Below are 7,444 nucleotides of genomic sequence, written 5' to 3' on the forward strand. Positions count from 1 at the left end.
AACCTTCGAACTATGAAGAAGCAATGGCGGGCCCAGATTCCGACAAATGGCTGGAAGCCATGAAATCCGAGATAGGATCCATGTATGAAAACGAAGTATGGACTTTGACTGACTTGCCCGTTGAGCGGCGAGCCATAGAAAATAAATGGATCTTTAAGAAGAAGACAGACGCGGATGGTAATGTGACCGTCTATAAAGCTCGGCTTGTCGCTAAGGGTTATCGACAAGTTCAAGGGGTTGACTATGATGAGACTTTCTCACCGGTAGCGAAGCTGAAGTCCGTCCGAATCATGTTAGCAATTGCCGCATTCTATGATTATGAGATATGGAAAATGAACGTCAAAACGGCATTCTTTAATGGTTTCCTTAAGGAAGAATTGTATATGATGCAGCCGGAAGGTTTTGTCGATCCTAAGAATGCCGACAAGGTGTGCAAGCTCCAACGCTCGATTTATGGGTTGGTGCAAGCATCTCGGAGTTGGAACATTCGCTTTGATGAGATGATCAAAGCGTTTGGGTTTATGCAGACTTATGGAGAAGCCTGCGTTTACAAGAAAGTGAGTGGGAGCTCTATAGCATTTCTCATATTATATGTAGATGACATACTTTTGATGGGAAATGATATAGAGCTTTTGGACAGCATTAAGGCCTACTTGAATAAGAGTTTTTCAATGAAGGACCTTGGAGAAGCTGCTTATATATTAGGCATCAAGATCTATAGAGATAGATCAAGACGCCTCATAGGTCTTTCACAAAGCACATACCTTGATAAGATATTGAAGAAGTTCAATATGGATCAGTCTAAGAAGGGGTTCTTGCCCGTGTTACAAGGTGTGAAATTGAGCTCAGCTCAATGTCCGACCATAGCAGAAGATATAGAAGAGATGAGTGTCATCCCCTATGCCTCAGCCATAGGTTCTATTATGTATGCCATGCTGTGTACCAGACCTGATGTAAACCTTGCCGTAAGTTTGGTAGGTAGGTACCAAAGTAATCCCGGCAAGGAACACTGGACAGCGGTCAAGAATATCCTGAAGTACCTGAAAAGGACTAAGGAAATGTTTCTCATTTATGGAGGTGACAAAGAGCTCATCATAAAGGGTTACGTCGACGCTAGCTTCGACACAGATCTAGATGACTCTAAGTCACAAACCGGATACGTGTATATTTTGAATGGTGGGGCAGTAAGCTGGTGCAGTTGCAAGCAGAGCGTCGTGGCGGGATCTACATGTGAAGTGGAGTACATGGCAGCCTCGGAGGCAGCGCATGAAGCAATTTGGGTGAAGGAGTTCATCACCGACCTAGGAGTCATACCCAATGCGTCGGGGCCGATCAAACTCTTCTGTGACAACACTGGAGCTATTGCACTTGGCAAGGAGCCCAGGTTTCACAAGAAGACCAGGCACATCAAGCGTCGCTTCAACTCCATTCGTGAAAATGTTCAAGATGGAGACATAGATATTTTTAAAGTACATACGGACCTGAATGTAGCAGATCCGTTGACTAAACCTCTCCCTAGAGCAAAACATGATCAACACCAGAATTCCTGGGTGTTCGATTCATCACAATGTAACTAGATTATTGACTCTAGTGCAAGTGGGAGACTGTTGGAAATATGCCCTAGAGGCAATAATAAAAGGATTATTATTATATTTCCTTGTTCATAATAATTGTCTTTTATTCATGCTACAATTGTGTTATCCGGAAATCGTAATACATGTGTGAATACATAGACACCAACATGTCCCTAGTAAGCCTCTAGTTGACTAGCTCGTTGATCAACAGATAGTCATGGTTTCCTGACTATGGACATTGGATGTCATTGATAACGAGATCACATCATTAGGAGAATGATGTGATGGACAAGACCCAATCCTAAACAAAGCACAAGATCGTATAGTTCGTTTGCTAGAGTTTTTCCAATGTCAAGTAGCTTTTCCTTAGACCATAAGATCGTGTAACTCCCGGATGCCGTAGGAGTGCTTTGGGTATACCAAACGTCACACCGTAACTGGGTGACTATAAAGGTATACTACGGGTATCTCTGAAAGTGTCTGTTGGGTTGACACGGATCAAGACTGGGATTTGTCACTCCGTATAATGGAGAGGTATCTCTGGGCTCACTCGGTAATGCATCATCATAATGAGCTCAAAGTGACCAAGTGTTTGGTCACGGGATCATGCATTTCGGTACGAGTAAAGTGACTTGCCGGTAACGAGATTGAACGAGGTATTGGGATACCGACGATCGAATCTCGGGCAAGTAACGTACCGATTGACAAAGGGAATTGAATACGGGGTTGCTTGAATCCTCGACATCGTGGTTCATCCGATGAGATCATCGAGGAGCATGTGGGAGCCAACATGGGTATCCAGATCCCACTGTTGGTTATTGACCGGAGAGCCATCTCGGTCATGTCTACATGTCTCCCGAACCCGTAGGGTCTACACACTTAAGGTTCGGTGATGCTAGGGTTGTAGAGATATAATATGCAGTAACCCGAAAGTTGTTCGGAGTCCCGGATGAGATCCCGAACGTCACGAGGAGTTCCGGAATGGTCCGGAGGTGAAGAATTATATATAGGAAGTGCAGTTTCGGCCATCGGGAGAGTTTCGGGGGTCACCGGTATTGTACCGGGACCACCGGAAGGGTCCCGGGGGTCCACTGGGTGGGGCCACCCATCCCGGAGGGCCCCATGGGCCAAAGTGGGGAGGGGAATCAGCCCATAGTGGGCTGGTGCACCCCCCTTGGCCCACCCCATGCGCCTAGGGTTGGGAACCCTAGGGTGGGGGGGGGGGCGCCCCACCTGGCTTGGGGGGGCACTCCACCCCTTGGCCGCCCCCCTAGGAGATCCCATCTCCTAGGGCCGGCGCACCCCTAGGGGGCCTATATAAAAGGGGGGGAGGGAGGGGCAGCCGCACCCTTGAGTCTTGGCGCCTCCCTCTCCCCTACTACACCTCTCCCTCTCGTAGTAGAACGGCGAAGCCCTGATGCGGTGACCCCTGCATCCACCACCACGCCGTCGTGCTGCTGGATCTTCTTCAACCTCTCCTCCCCCCTTGCTGGATCAATAAGGAGGAGACGTCACGCTGACCGTAGGTGTGTTGAACACGGAGGTGCCGTCCGTTCGGTGCTCGGATCTTCGGTGATTTGGATCACGTCGAGTACGACTTGCTCATCCCCATTCTTTGAACACTTCCGCGCGTGATCTACAAAGGTATGTAGATGCAATCTGATCACTCGTTGCTAGATGAACTCATAGATGGATCTTGGTGAAACCGTAGAATTTTTTTGTTTTTCTGCAACGTTCCCCAACATATTTTTGAGAGGGAAAGCCTCATGGAGCCCAATGCACACGGTCAGTTTGAGTGAACCGTGTCTGTTGCGTCATCCGACTTGTCTAATGTTCATAAATTTGGTGAAAATGACGCGGGAGAGGGTCATAACACAAACACACTTTCATGTGGACCAAATTTATGTATGAAAATGGTGGTTTGATTTTCAAATACCAAATGCAACTTCGATGTGGCACCTATCTTGAAAAGCGCACGATATTGCTTGCCCCCACCCTCTCGTGTCGGCACGAAGGGAATCCTAAGCTATGAATGCATGCCCCCTCCCCCCAACTGAGGTTCACCTAGCAAAGTGTGAAGTAGCTAGCATCCCCCTCCCTCATGTCGGCACTAAGGGAATCCTAAGCTATGAATGCATGCCCCCCAACCGAGGTTCACCTAGCAAAGTGCGAAGTAGCTAGCAGCCCTCCTCCCTCGTGTCGGCACGAAGGGAATCCTAAGATATGATTGCATGCCCCCCAACCGAGGTTCACCTAGCAAAGTGCGAAGTAGCTAGCAGCCCCCCTCATGTCGGCACGAAGGGAATCCTAAGCTATGAACGCATGCCCCCCCAACCGAGGTTCACCTAGGCAAAAGTGCAAAGTAGCTAGCAGCCCCCCTCATGTCGCCACAAAGGGAATCCTAAGCTATGAATGCATGCCCCCCAACCGAGGTTCACCTAGCAAAGTGCGAAGTATGTAGAAGCGCCCCCACACACACTTTGAGTCGGCGGCCAGAGAGGCATATCTCACCAAGATGGATCATAAAACGAACCAAGAATAATCCACCTTGGTCGTACAACCTCTCTCTTGTTGTTTGTCAAAGTGATGGACGTCCATGCGACCTCGGAGATGGGCTAGCTCGCCAATAATCACGCAAGTAGCTAGTCCCCGAAGACAACCACTGCATGCGTGTGGGCCAAACATATGTATGGAGAGGTGTGTTTTTGAGTAACAATGGAACAACTTTGATGTGGCACCATGATTTCAAACTAGAAATCCCCACACTGAGTGGGGGTTAGGTTGACGATGCCTATGTATGTTACACCACACTTCAAGCCAACGACGGGGATTCATGCATGCATGCGTGCATAGTATATGCGCTCAAACTTAATTAGGTCTGAATCTCACCATGACCTATACTATCATAACATGAACCAAATGAATAATTCGCCATGGTAACCTATATTCTTGTCGGTCAAGGTGATCATGGATGTCCATGCGGGCCCACGAATATATAGGCTTGTCGTCGATAACCACGTGAGGGAGTGTACCGTTCGAAGGCAACCACTGCATGCATATGTATGGAGGTGATGCGTGCATGCATGTTTGAATACCATTTCACAACATTGATGTGGCGCGTGCGTCAAAAATCGTACATTAGCTCTCCACACAAAGCGAGATCGGTTCATGACGTGTGGTTGTACTAGCCACTTCGACTTGATGGGAGGGATTCATGCGTATACATGCATGTGTGTGCGCTCAAACTATATCATGCATGTCACCCCAGAGCATGACCTATATATATATACACCATATTACAAGAAAAAATCCCCTCCTAAGTAAAATTAACCTCTCTTGTTGTCAGGCAAAAAGTAGTGATGGACCAAGCGGGCCCATAGATGGAAAGCATCAATATCGCTGATAATCGCTTAAGTGGGTGTGAGAGGACAACCACCACCGCTTTGCATGTGAGCCAAACATATATATGTTGAATACCCAAAATGCACAACTTTGATGTGCCACATGCCTCAAAAACCGTAAACCATGCACCCACACAGAGCGAGGTTCATGAAGCGTACTACATATGATGGTCCCCTTCCCCCCTCTTCACCGCATGCTATATGCTCCTGCCGTAATATGTACAACACAAAAGAATCCTCATCGATGGTGAAATTAATTAACCTCTCCCAATGTAGGTCAAAGTGATGCATGCATGTATCGACGATGGCCTCATGGGCCCACAGATGGAAGCATCACACGTGAGTGTCCTAGCTAGGATAACTACCGCATGCATGCATGTGGCCCAAAGAGGTGTTGTGTGATGTTTGAATAGCCAATTTCACAATTTTGATGTGGCACGTGCCTCGGAAACCGAAAAGTCCCGACACTGAGTGAGGTGTACTTGTTCACAGACGCGTACGTATAGTATATAGGCTAGTCCCCTCGCACCTCTTCGACGCGTACTATATACCACCATAACACAAACAAAAAAGATTCTACCTTGCTGGTCAAATTAACCTCACTGCCGGCTGTTCATCAAAGTAATGGACCATGACCTCGCGGGCCCACAGAATGCGTCACACACGAGTATCGAGTTTCATGTAGGACAACCATCGACTGCATGTGGCCAAAACATGTATGTACGAAAGGGTCGTGTAATGTTTTAAATAATGAATTCACGAGTCTGATGTGGCACCGACCTGCCTAACAGAACGGCTAACCCACACGGTGGCTCACAACTCATAGTGTACTGCGAGCCACCCGCCACCCCCAGACGCACACACCCCCACACACCCCGCGAATCCCCCGCAACCACGATGCATGTTAAATTAATTATCCCACTATGAACATATGTTACCAAAGGAGGGACATTTTAATTTCGAAAAAATCACGGAGATCAGTAAGACGTTTTAGTACATTAATTGATTGATTTTGTACGGGTATAATGTGCAAAAATCAGATTTGAGCTACATACACACGTGACAGTGCACCTAAATGGATTACAAAAACACATGTGTCTCACTAGGTGCATGTTTACTCCCCATGCAACAAATTTCAAACATTGAGAATCTTGATTTTTAAAGCTTAGTACATCCAAAACTTATTTGGAGTTCATGAAACTTATCGTGTTGTCATATGGACACCAATACAAAATGGCATTGTACTTTTTTTTGTCAAATTTGAGACCAGTTTTGATGTAATCTAATTACAAACGGGAGATTATTAATAATTGGGAACCAATATCCCAGACGGATTATTTATTCGAACCGTGAGGGTTAGACCAACAATGGATACGTTCCATGCTTCGGTTAAGCAATAAAGCGGCAACATTAATCATCCAAATAGAAAAACAATATACGTGCCGCCGCGCGACCCGTGTGCCGTGCGAGCAAGCGTGAGTTGACGGGACGCATACTAGCAGTCTGCTGCGTAGGGAGACCGAGAGGCGTGTGTGCAGGTGTGTGAATTGACGGAGGCGTGCTCGCTGCATAGTATCATCAGGAGGCGTGCGAGTAGCTGTGTGAAACTTTGGTAGGCATGCCAGCAGTCCGGTGCAGGCTCACCGGGAGGCGAGCCATCGGTTTGACCGTCGCCCGCCTCTCTCCCACAACTCCTACTACTCCATATTAATGGTACGCCCGAGCGGCCGCACCCCCCATCCTCGCCACATACACAATCCTCTCTCTCCGCTTGCATGCTTGACGCCGCTCTTAGTCTTCAAAGCCGTCAGTGTATGAGGATGTCACCGAAGCGCCCCATCGGAGGGAGTGGCGACGCCGGGGCTGCTAAAGCACCAGAGCACAGCGTGGGGATGGAGAGAGAGGTTTCCATCACTGCCGGCGAGTTATCGCTGCACCCTGACGTCGTCGACGGCGTCGAGCTTCCATAGCTGGAGGCAGAGTTCCACACCAACTCTGGTGACGACCTCGATGACGACTCCGACGAAAACTCCGATGACGACTCCGACGACCACTCCGGCGACGATTCCGAGGACGACGGACAGCTGGTTAGTCATCTATATCCATTTATGTGTCAAATAGATCATAGGGTTTCTCTGGTTACTCCCACCTCCCCATTTTTGGAATAGAAATCCTATGGTTATGTGAGTAAGTTTCTTTATATCCGTGTAGTGTATTGATTGTTTGAATGGTACAAGTGATAAATGTTTAGTTGTTTCATCTGTGCAAATGATTTCTGCTAGAAATCCGACTAGGGTTAGTGTTCGTGCTAATAATTCCTAGCCAGGACTTGATAATTGATTTTGAATGACCTACATATGTTTGTGCCATTATTTTCTTCAAGATTGATCTGCACATAGATGATTGTGCTTAAAAATCAAACCATAATCTCTGGATATGTATAAATAAATAGACATAAATTCCTAATCC

The sequence above is a fragment of the Triticum urartu genome, chromosome 4A, assembly GCF_056163025.1.
Source record: "Triticum urartu cultivar PI428250 chromosome 4A, HENAU_Tu73, whole genome shotgun sequence".
Taxonomy (NCBI): domain Eukaryota; kingdom Viridiplantae; phylum Streptophyta; class Magnoliopsida; order Poales; family Poaceae; genus Triticum; species Triticum urartu.